Source organism: Rhinoderma darwinii, chromosome 2 (genome assembly GCF_050947455.1).
Source record: "Rhinoderma darwinii isolate aRhiDar2 chromosome 2, aRhiDar2.hap1, whole genome shotgun sequence".
Classification (NCBI taxonomy): Eukaryota; Metazoa; Chordata; class Amphibia; order Anura; family Rhinodermatidae; genus Rhinoderma; species Rhinoderma darwinii.
Genome location: NC_134688.1, coordinates 374,198,522 through 374,211,607, shown reverse-complemented (window position 1 = coordinate 374,211,607; position 13,086 = coordinate 374,198,522).

The window sequence follows — 13,086 nt, the reverse complement described above, 5'->3', positions numbered from 1 at the left end:
CCAGATTGCACCCTGGGATATAATAAATACATGAGAGGGTTTGATCTTTCAGATCAAGTGCTGAAACCATATAGTGCAATGCTGAAGAAAAGGCTGTGGTACAAAAAAGTTGCGGTGCACATTGTACAAATGTCATTGTAAAACACATACGTGCTATCCCGATGTGCAGGGACATTTTTTCAGTTGGTTATCATGGCCCTTCTATTTGGTAACCAGGAAGGGGAGGGCCCAAGCACATCTGCTGGAAGCGAGGGCGTCCGTAATGTACCAGGGCAGCACATTCCCTGCGATGTTCCCTAAACTGCAAAGAAGGGAAGGTCCCGAAAAAGGAGCAGAGTGTGTTCCAAACTGGGGATTAAAAAGGACACCACTTATCAATGCGACACCTGGCCAGAAAAATCTGGTGTCTGCCCAAACAGCAGTTTAGGATCACATATGGGTATTTCTATGCTCAGGAGAAATTGTTTCACAAATGGGGTGCTTTTTCTCCTTTAGACCATGTGAAAATTAAAAAAATCTAAGCTAAAACGACATTTAACTGGAAAAAAATGTAGATTTTTATGTTCACAGCCTACTTCCAATTAATTCTGCAAAAAACCAGTGGGGTCAAAATACTCACTATATTCCTAGATAAATTTAATAAGGGTGTAGTTTCCAATATGGGTTCACTTTTGGGGGGTTTTCACTGTATTGATCCCTCAGGGGCTTTGCAAATGCGACATGGCTCCGCAAACCATTTCAGCAAAATTTGAGCTCCAAAAGGCAAAAAACGCTCCTTTCCTTCTAAGCCCTTCCGTGTGTCCAAACTGTAATTTATGACCACATATGGGGCATTACCGTGCTCTGGAGAAATTGCTTTACAAATTTTGGGGTGCTGTTTCTCCTTTAGCCCTTGTGAAAATTAAAAAAATCTAAGCTAAATCTATATTTTATTGGAAAAAAGATTTTCATTTTCACAGCCTAATTCCAATTAATTCTGCAAATAACCTGTGGGGTCAAAATGCTCACTATGCCCCTAGATAAATTCCATAAGGGGTTACGTTTCCTAAATGGGGCTACCACTGGGGTTTCCACTGTTATTATCCCCCAGGGGCTTTGCAAATGCGACATGGTGCCGAAAACCATTTGAGCAAAATTTGAGCTCCAAAAGCCAAATACAGCACCTTCCCTTCTAGGCTTTGCGGTGTGTCCGAACAGCAATTTATGTCCACATATGGGGTATTTCCGTGCTCAGGATAATTGTCGGGGGGGGGTTCTCCTTTAGACCTTGTGAAAATGAAGAAGTCCAAGTTAAACCGAAATTTTTTCGGAAAATTATTTAGATTTTAATTTTCACAGTGTACTTCTAAATAATTCTGCAAAAAACATATGGAGTAAAAATACTCAGTATACCCCTAGATAAATTTTACAAGGGGTGTAGTTTCCAAAATGATGTCACTTTTCGGGGGTTTCCACTGTTCTAATTCCTCAAGGGCTTTGCAAATGTGACATGGCCCCTGAAAACCCAGAAAATGTTTAGCTCCAAAAGTCAAATGGCGCTCCTTCCTTTCTGCGGGCTGCCCTGTATTCAAAAAGAAATTGCTTTACAAATGTTGGGGTGTTTATTCTCCTATTTTCCTTGTAAAAATGAAAACATTTTATGTTTTATTGGATTTTCGTTTTTTATGGCTTAATTGAAAGATATTTAACAAATAAACGGTGGGGTCAAATGTTCCTTTGGGCCACTTGAACACTCCTGATATTCATGGGTAAGGCATACCAGGTCACATACTTTTGTTGGGTACTCCATCCATATTTAGTTGTGCCTTCACTCAGACATCTGCATAAATTAGTTCATTAGCACAAATGCTTATGACTACCTTTTGGATGGTACCAGCTAGATTCAGTAGCACCGCTTCCCCCTTTCTTTAGGCTCGTTATTACCTGTCTTTTATCATTAGTACCATGCACTTCTAACCTTAGATGTATGCATTAACTACTGTGCTATTGCTGTGGTATTAATTTGTATATTTATGTGGCCCTTATACAGCCCAATCATGTTTTTGGATCCTCTGTAAATGTTATATTTCCTCATTGTTTATCCCTTTCCCGACCACCCTACGTAGATTAACGGGCTGCAGCACTGGTCCTTGTGCCTGCAGCCCGTTATTCTACGTGTGCTCCTAACAGAGCACACAGGCATTCCCCACAGCCCGTCATCTCCCAGTACGGGCTGCTATTAACAGTCTTAGTAACAGTCTTAGTCTCAATAGAGACCGCCACATTTAAGTTGTTATAATATCGGCACCCAGCTACGCGATTGCTGGGGATCGATTGTTGCTATGGCAACTGGAAGCCTAACAAAGGCTTATGGTCTGCCATCCATGGGAGGCGATTAGGTCCTGCCAGAGGCAGGACCTAATATGCCCTGTGTCAGTGTGAAACTGACAGGTATAATACCCTGCAATACATAAGTATTGCAGGGTATTATAACAACAATCCAACAATTGGATCTTCAAGTCCCTAGTGGGACTAAAAAAAAAGTAAAAAAAGTTCCAGAAAAATGTGCAAAAGTATAAAAGTAAAATTTCGAAATGGTAAAATTAAAAATTGCCCTTTTTCCCTTATAAAGTACTTTACTATTATGAAAAAATAAATAAACTATGCATAATTGGTATCGCCGCGTCTGTAACGGCCTGAGCTATAAAATATAATGTAATTTATCCCACACGGTGACCATCATAAAAAAAATAATTAAAAAAACTATACCAGAATCGCTATTTTTAGTCACTTCAGCTAACAAAGAATTTCATAAATAGGGATCAAAAAGTCGCATGTACTCAAATATTGTACCAATAAAAACTACAATTTGTTCTGCAAAAAACAAGACCTCACACAACTTTATTCATGGAAAAATAAAAAAGTTGTGGCTCTTAGAATCTTGGGGTGCTTTTTCTTCTTTATGCCTTGTAAAAATTGATAATTTCTAAGTTTTATTGGAAAAATTTTAGATTTTCATTTTCACGGATGAATTCCACTAAATTCAGCAAAAAACCTGTGGGCTTAAAATGCTAACCCCTTGATAAATTCCTTGAGGGGAGTCTTTTTGGGGGTGTTTCCACTATTTTGGCCCCTCAAGACCCCTTCAAACCCGACATGGTGCCTAAAATATATTCTGATAAAAAGGAGGCCCCAAAATCCTCTAGGTGCTCCTTTGCTTCTGAGGCCTGTGTTTCAGTCCATTAGCACCTTAGGGACACATGTGGGATATTTCTAGAAACTACAGTATCTGGGCAAAAAACATTGTTGTGTTTCTCTGGTACTCTTTTAATAGAAAAATATAAAACATTACAAAATATACGGTATTTACAAAACAAACACAAAAAACAAAACTTATGTACATTTCTGTACATCACAATTTACCCAGCCTGGCCCTTCTTACATACATCCCCATGCATACGTAGCTATAATCCCATACTCATTCATACACACACCTTTACCCCCAACCCCAAGAAAACATAACGATAACACTACATACAACATACTTATTATAACATACCCTTATAACCTTGTGCCAACCAATGGCCCCCTAAAAAAAATCACCACATATATAAAACAAAATGAATAATAATCACAATAATAATAGAAACAACAAAATAATAATAATAATAATAATAAAAATAAACTATAAAAAGTTATCATCCCATGGTGCACTTACTTCAGTGCACCATGTAAATGAAAAGAAAACAACAAAACACAAAAATTAACAAAAAACCCCCCCCAAAAAATCTAATATTTAAATTTTTTTTACATTTTGTTTAACTTATCCACATTCATACCTAACCTTGTACATACTAACTTATCCATCACCACTCATCACCTCCCCCAACCAGCATCACTCCTCATGTCCTTCCATGTCCGCATAGTTCAAATGCTGGCCCCTACCACCCAACACATCACCCACCCTGCCCGATTCCACGTCTCATGTCCTCCTCACGTCCACGTAGTCCAGAATCGGGCTGGGCACACCCCCAGGCCCCCCACCCCACCTATCTACTGCCCATCTTACCTAAACATTCACACAAACCCATGCATACACCTATACACCATATAATCATAACCGACACATAACTATAACCAAATACCATACTATATACATAAACACAAAAACCTAAGTTTGGCTGCTTGTAAGCCCTTTTTCTGTCTCCAAAAAGCTCAAAACAAAAACCTACTTGTGCAAAAAATAGGAGGGTTCCTCCAGCTCACCTTGTCACGGGTATAGTAGTTAGCGCACGGGTCCTCGTATCGGCACACAAATTTGCATAGACAAAGAAGGTAAGGAAAATGGATCCAGTGCTAAAATTTGGTCCATCTGTTAAAAACGGGAAACTTCTTCCAAGTTTTATTTTCATAAAGTTAAGAACAGTGAAGTAAAGTAGGTACGGGTTTGTCCGGAGTACAGAGGATTGGCAATATAGGTAGTAGCCTACGCGTTTCAGAAGCTTTCCGCGTCCTTAGTCATGGCTTATTGTATAACTTTATGAAAATAAAACTTGGAAGAAGCTTCCCGTTTTTAACAGATGCACCAAATTTCAGCACTGGATCCATTTTCCTTACCTTCTTTGTCTATACAAAAACCTACTTTGGCTTACTCAGCCCATCACCAGACGAGAGAGAGAGGAAAGCCCCCCTAGAGCACCAGCCCAGAGGCCAAAGCCACCCCCAACCACCACCACCACCACCACGGTCCCTATCGCTAAACCTATCCTGCTTGCCCTATCGCTATCCCTTATTACTTTATAAACTAATCTGTCCCTCCTGCTGTCTCTCATTCTGTCCCTATCGCTATTTCTCAGTATCATGGCCAGGTGTAGACCCCTACCTCCAGTCTAATACTCAGGGGCACTACCCTCCCCTCCCCCTGAAGGTTGGTTTGACCTAGGGCATCCTAAAATTAAAGGCCCTCCAAAGTCGAGAGGCCTTGGATGCACCCAGTCTCTCAACCTCCAGAGACCGTACCTTCACCAGGTCACCTATGATATTCCTACACACCTCGTCCGCCAGGAGGATTTTAAACTGAGTTGACACTAAGCACCGTGCGTTCCACGTGAAATACCTGATCACTAAACTAACTAAAAAAGAAGTGCAATGATCCCTTCCACCCAGGTCTCCGAATGCCCCATAGGAGACGTTGGTCAGACCGGGCCAACCGATGGAGGCACCCAACCTTTTGTAAACCTCTGCATTGAAGGGACACTGAAGCAAGAAATGGTCTATGCTTTCCAGCGTGTCACCGCACTCCTCCCGAGGACAACCTCTTTCATCTGAGTTTCTGCACTTCGGATTGCCCCTTACATACAGCCTCCCATGGAAGCAGCGCCAAGCCAGATCCCAAAACGTCTGGGGAATCCTCACAGAGTTTAAAAGTTTTAATCCCACCCCGAGGTCTCTACTTGGGCAGTCCCTGAGTGCCAGGGGCTTCTGGAAGCAGGTCAACAAGAACTTTCTGTCTCCCTCGCCTCCAGACCCCACCGATGAACAACCTTCAAAACCGGGGCGGCATAAGCTGGGAGGTGCCCATGGGGAGCCCGCAGGTCTTTCGCTTGGCCTCCTGTCTCCCATTCCTGGAAGAAAGGCCGAAACAATCCCCTGCAGGAGGAAATCCACAGAGGAGCCCTTTCTCTTTTTCTAAGAGGTTCGCCAAATTAATTTTAATGAAGGTGTTTACTAGAAACACCACTGGGTTAAACATACCTAACCAACCTAGTTTCCTCGGTAGGTAAGTAACCTCCCTCTTGATTAGGTTAAGCCTGTTTCCCCATAACAGTTGGAAGAACAGGCTGTAGACCCGAGTCCAGAGAGGTTCTGACAACATGCACACGCTGCCAAGGTAGAGCAACATGGGCATCAGGTAAGCCTTGGCCAGGTGAACCCTTTCCCTAAGGGACAAAGACCATCCCTTCCATTGGTCAATCTTCTGGCAGCTATTGATAGCCTACCTTCCCAGTTTTTCTTGGGGTAATTACCCGGGCCAAATTCAACGCCTAAGATTTTAGCAGACCCTTTGGGTTGTGGGAGGGTGTCCGGGAGATCAAAACTGGGATCCCTCCCCAGCCAGAGACAATCACACTTGTCCCGGTTGATCCTGGACACAGATGCCCGTGAGTAGCGCTCAACTTCTGACATCACCCACTCTGCCTCCCCTCTCGAGGAGACAAAGATAGTGACGTCATCCGCATATGCAACCACCCTCTGAGTGGCCTCCGGCCCCCTCCAAGACCATCCCCACCCCCGCCAATGGCCCACGATCGAGCCGCCTAAGAAAGGGGATTTGGATCTCATCAGGGAGCCTGTACTATCTACCAGTCCTGTCACCACCTTACGACTCACTGACATCTTGCAGTTCCTGTAAGGGTCGGGCGAGCGTTACCTCCCGAAATCCCGTTCAAGAAGCAAAGACGTGTGCCTATCATATTGGCATCTTTTGAGCAGAGGTTTCTCCTCGGAGACGTCCTCATGGCTACCTCCGGTTTAGACTAGATGTTCGAGTTTCCTCCTCATGTCTTGATACAGGCGATACCAGCTCATGGACCTGAGGCACGAGATCTGGCGGAAAAACTCAGCCACCCGTTCTTTGAACACCTCCCACCACTCAGACTTAGTACCACCTAGATACAATAAAGGTACCTGGCTCTGAAGAAAATCCTTGAAGGCCTGTCTTATCTCTGCTTCTTCCAGGAGAGTAAAATTCAGCCTCCATATACCTCTTCCCATCTGGAGGGACTCTGCAACATTCAAAGAAAACATAATCATACAGTGATCGGAGAACTCCACCTCAACGACGGACACTGCCGAAGAGATGGCGGCCTCCTTTAAAAAAAAACTGTCTATTCTGGGCCTACGACTACCACTGTGATAGGTGAACCCCGAGTGGCCTGGGGTATACTGAATTTGGATGTCCTCCAGGCGAGCATCACTAACTATTCTATTCAACTCGACACTATCATAGGACAGTACATTTCTGGAAGCTCCTCTGTCTTGGGGCCTAACGACAGTGTTAAAGTCCCCTCCAAAAATGACTTGTTGGCCTGTAAAAAGGAAGGGCTTAATCCTCATTAAGAGACTTTTCCGGTCCCACTTCGTCTGGGGACCAAAGATGTTGATAAGTCTTAATTCTTGTCCCCTCATGAGGACATCTAAGATCAAGCACCGCCCCATTTCTAACTCGATCATCCGCCGGCATGTGACCGGTGCGGTAAAAAGTACTGCCACCCCGCTATATGGCTCAGCTGCAAGAGACCAGTAAGAGGGCCCACGTCGCCACTCCCTCCTAGCTTTATGACCTCTGCCAAAAGTGACAGTCTGGTCTCCTGCAAAAACAAAATGTCAGCTTCAACCCGGCCGAGAAAATCAAAGGCTACAAATCTAGCCATATCCGACTTAATGCTGGCAACGTTAATCGATGCCAGCGTCAACGGAGTGGGTGCCGCCATCATAAGTGATTGAGTTAGACGGTTTTCTTCTTCCCACCCCTTGCTTTTTCCTCTGAGGAGGACCCTTCTCCCTCTTTACCTTTTCTTTTTATGTTGAGGATTCCATAACCTCCACCATCCCCCTCCCATTCTTATTTCCTGGGTCCGAGCCGAACCCCTCCCCCGGGGACAGTGGACCCTGCAGAAGAGGAAGCTTAACGACTCCTAGACTCCCTACTGTGCTCTCCCCCCCCCCCGGCCTGAGGGGCTGGAATATCCATGAGAACACGGTATCAGTTGGGGGAGCACACCAGGGGGTGCAGGTTTTGCCTTCCGTGGCCGGGGCAGGGCCAGATGTTATTAGCCCTGAATTGATGTTACCTGCTGTCCCCGGTTTTGTTTTAGGCTGTGACCTCCCTTCCCCTTCCACACTTTCATAGTGGGAGGACTGGGAGTCCTCAACCCTCTGCTCTCTCTCTATCCTCCTTATCTCCTCATCCAGTACGGCCTCCCCAAGAGCATCAGTATCCTGGGGGGCATCCAGGTCAGAGCCAGAGGAGTCCCCAATTTCCAGGGTCCTCCTCAGCTCTCGTTCCCTTCTGCGTTTTTCCACCCTTCTCTGACGAGAGGGGGTCCCCTCCTGGCGTTCGTCCTTTGCTCTTGGGCTCTATCGTCTCTGTCCACCCCCTCGCCGACGGAGACCTCCCACCTTACATTCTCCATGGGGTTGGAGCAAACATTGATGACTGAGCGCGGACACTGACTGAAAGGGTGACCTAGGTCTCCACACAGGTTACACCTAATCTGGCCACATGGTGCGGCCAGATGGCCTACCCCCCCACAATGAGCACACTTCTGCACAGTGCAGCTTGCGCTCACGTGTGAGGGGTCGCCATACCGGTGACACAGCGTCGACTACCCCTGGTAGAAGACAAGGATTCGATCTCTTCCCAAGAAAGCAGATGATCGTATGTGGGACACAGTCTGCCCCAGATGCTTAAGTTTTACCATAAACGTCCAGGCTCTCGACCAGATGCCAAACTCATTGCAGTTCTTCCGTGGCATTTCTGCTACCTCACCATATCTTCCCAACCAGGTCATGATGTCCTCACAGGAAAGCGACTCGTTACGGGTAAGAACGGTCACTATCCTGAGACCATTCTGGCGAGAGATTGCTTGCGCAGCAAACCTTCGCCAGCCGTGCTCGCTCTTCACCAGCTCATAGTTCCCCCCAGAAGACCTCAAGGCCCCCCGGCTGAACAAAGCTGATGTCAAACTCAGCCGTACCATGAGGATGTATCAAGGTGTAGATGTCACTCGCCTTGAAGCCCATCTCCAGCAGCAGCTCCACCACCCTCTTACTAGGAGGGCACGCATCATTGCCACGCCACTGGAGACGGACCACATTCCTGGCCACAGCCGGCCCGGTTGTTGGGAGCGACAACTGATCTCCCCGTCACCCTACTGTTAGCGTTTGCTTCCCCTCCCTAAAGGCTTCTAGGAGGCGCTGTTGCAAACTGCCATCCCCGGGCCCAGAAGATGAGGATGGGTGGGCCGGCGGTCCCCCCACCACAATGCCCGCATACGACCTTCCGGGCGCTCTGGTAGAAGGAACAACCGGACCGCCACTGGTTGACACTCCCCCCACAATATTAAAACCCACATTAACATCCATAACATTAATATCCACAACATTATCACCACCAACAAGTTATTTTTTTGGTTTTTGGTGTCTCCACATCATCAGGTGCCGCTACTTCTGATATCACAGGTGAATATCCCTCAGCACCCTCCGCTTCACTGACCTCCATATCTGCTGCGCCACCAATACAATGTTCGGGAGAAGGGGTGCCCGCTAAACCCCTCCCACCGCCTTGCGGCGATGCAGATGGGGGGCCGCAAGCACCGCTGGAGCCACTCCCGACATCAAACCACCCCCCCTCCCATCAGGGGGGTGGCCAGCAGTGCCGGAGCCTCTCTAACTGCCGCAACACTATCTGGTGCGTCCGCTGGCCGAGTCATATGACCAGCGGACTTCCGGTTTTCCAGCGCCGCATCCGGTTTCTGGTTGCCCCCGTCCACCAGACTCCGGCTTGCGCCAGAGGCCGGCTTTTGAGGTTCCCCATCCGCTGGACACGGGGACACGCCCCCTAGTGCCACATGGCCATGGACACCACCTCCTTTACAGGAGATGGCGTCTGGCGCCATCTTGGCCACATTGCTCAAAACCAGCACCATATTTTTCTGCCCACATACCCGCCACGACCCCACTGCAGAGGCCGGAGCTGGGGGATTTGCAGAGTTTGCATCCTGATCCACGCTCTCATCCGGTGCGGAACGCAAGGAAGACAAGTAGGAATATTTGTAAGATACTTCACCTTTTCCTTTTTCCGCCTTATCTTCCATAGTTTTTTATTTTGTGTTTTCTCCTCCTCTGGTGGCAACTGAGCTCCAAAAGTAAAGTTCTGGAAGGACACTGGGGACTCCTGCAGCTGTATTTGCGTGAGCAACACCGGGGGGTGCCCACTGCCCGATTCAAAGTTTTTCACACCTTGGCTGCAGGAAAGTTCACCACTTGCCCCTCCATTACTGCCTTCCAAGGGGTGCTCTGAGCCCGTCTCCGTCTCTTCCCGGGTTGGCATCCTCTCCACCTCCACACTCTCCTCCATTTCTGCGGCCTCCACTTCTGCGACCTCCACTTTTGCTGTCTCCACTTTTGTGGCCTCCTTCTCTGCAACTTCCGCTGCCACTGTACTTTTAGCATCCTCTGCTTTTTTTTTTCCTTCCCTTTTGCAGGGGATTTCATTACTTTGCATGGGGGACGCCATCAGGGAAAATCTTTCATCATTCTACAATTTCTCCCCGAAGGCTCCCCCACTAACCACAATCTCCATCCTCCTCTCCTCCACCATCCTAATTTCTTCCAGCATTTCCTTTACCTGTAGACTATACCGGGACCTCTTGGCGCCTGATGTTTCGCGGCTCAACCCCTGGCGACCGCCAGATCTTCCTGCAGCCGCCGCAGGGACTTACCGAGGTCCCGGTATTCATCCAGCCAGGCAGCTAGGCGGGAGCTGAAGGTTTCCACCGACTCTCCCGACCGCAGTAACCCCCACTCCTCTACCGTACTCCGGTCCTCTGATCTGGTATCCTGCCTTGCTGGGCCTTCTGGTCCTCCACTCGGGCAAACCTCCATCTCCTCCTCCACGTCTCTCCTCTCGATTCCTTCCAGAGCCCCAGCATCAGGGGGGGCCGCACAGATCTTTCCACAGGATGTCCTTCTCACCCCTGATGCTGGTTGCACCTTCCCAGCGGGTTGGGAAGACCCTCTACCCCCCCGCCTGCATGCTCCAGGGGGTAGAGATCTGAGGCTCCTGTTAGAAAAGTTTTATTTTAAATGTATTTCTACTTCATGTAATAGATATTAAATGTGCATGCAGGTTACTCAGAAAATGCTTTAGTTAACAAAGGGTTAAATATGTTATATTCTTAAGTGTGTGAGGTGGTTGGACTTCTTAATAAAGATTGCAATCTCCAGAGGAAGTCCAACTGACCTAATCTCATTTTGAAGTGTAACATTTCATGTGACAGGAATGCCAGAAACGGTTTTCAGTTGGTTTGTACTGCAATATGCATTGATATGTGTACACCGCATTCAAAATTATTAAAAAACTAAAAATGTGAAAATACCTTGTGGTCAAGATATACGAGGTATACAGAAATATAGAATATGATAGTAGGTTTTGTTATTCATATCCAATTTGTCTGTTTGTTAATCGTTAATCATGTGTCTTGTCTAAATGTGGTAAAAGTTAGAGTTGAGACAGTCTTTCACATTTCCGCATCGTGGTCACCTTGGATGAGCGACATTACTGTCTTAGGACTGTGTTTAGGTAAGCGGCTCTAGGCGTCTAGAGTGCAGTGAGTACTACAGTCCAGGGAGAATAACGTTTTGGTAAGCGGCCTTATTTATAAGGTGCAGCGAACACTGTTATTCAATATTCCCAACTGACCATCAAAATTCTACAAGACTCTTTGAATGAGATCAAATTAGAGTCAGATCATAGAACGAAGACCAAATAATAGAACAAAGGGATCAATTAATATTAGTAAGTCAAATTGTCACGTAGCAAAAAAGTGTATTAACATCTATTGTCCCGAAGGCTTCTCATTAAGTTTGGTTGTTTTTTTATTATTTACTATATTTGTGATGATTAAGATATTTAAAAATATTAGAAAAGGACAAAGGCCCACCAGATTGTTTTAGATCTCTTGTCCTAAGTGTATGTTTGGATTAATGTCGGCTATATCTACTGAAGGTTGGAGAATAGTCAAAATAATTGATAAAGGATACAAAGTTAATCAAATCTTTCCATATTAAAAGTGTTTAAATTAAATATACGTAAGACTCCTATTCTAGAAAAAAAAACAGCTATTGGCATATTATTAACGGACCTAGAATGAGGCAAACTGTATATATCCAATGGAAGACGCCTAATTTAGGTGTCCATTAAATAGAGAGGAACATTTACTGAAATTGCTAAATTAGATTTCCTTTCAAAAGGACACTGCTTGTAACATGGGTAATGTATCAGGAACAGTTTCAGGATGTGGTTGTCTGTGTTAAAAAGCATTAAAATATTCCTTTAGAAGGGGATGTTAAGTATATGTACAAATTAGATGTGGTGAATGTAAAATGATGATGATTATGATGGAAAGTGGTGTGGAAAATTTAGATTTAAAAGGAATTTGAGGGTAATTGAATGTTATAATTTAGTGAATCAGAAAAGAGAAGTGTGGTTTTGATTGTGTAAGGGCATGACCACACATGGCGGAATTCCTCCGCAACTGTCCGCATCAATGCCGCACCTAATCCGGGTTGCGGATTACGGCTGCGGATCTGCACAAAATGTGCAGAAAATTGATGCGGACTAGCTGCTGCGGACTGCGGGAAAAGTGCTTCCCTTCTCCCTATCAGTGCAGGATAGAGAGAAGGGACAGCACTTTCCCTAGTGAAAGTAAAAGAAATTCATACTTACCGCCCGTTGTCTTTATGACGCGTCCCTCCTTCGGCATCCAGCCCGACCTCCCTGGATGACGCGCCAGTCCATGTGACCGCTGCAGCCTGTGCTTGGCCTGTGATTGGCTGCAGCCGTCACTTACTCTGAAACGTCATCCTGGGAGGCCGGACTGGAGACAGAAACAGGGAGTTCTCGGTAAGTACGAACTTCATTTTTTTTTACAGATACATGTATATTGAGATCGGTAGTCACTGTCCCGGGTGCAGAAACAGTTACTGCCGATCGCTTAACTCTTTCAGCACCCTGGACAGTGACTATTTACTGACGTCTCCTAGCAACGCTCCCGTCATTACGGGAGCCCCATTGACTTCCTCAGTCTGGCTGTAGACCTAGAAATACATAGGTCCAGCCAGAATGAAGAAATGTCAAGTAAAAAAAGCAAGACGCATCCGCAGCACACATGACATGTGCATGACAGCTGCGGACTTCATTGCGGAACTTTGAATCTCCATTGAAGTCAATGGAGAAATTCCGCCATGAGTCCGCCACTGCTCCGCAACAGACAGAGCATGCTGCGGACACCAAATTCCGCTCCGCAGCCTATGCTCCGCAGC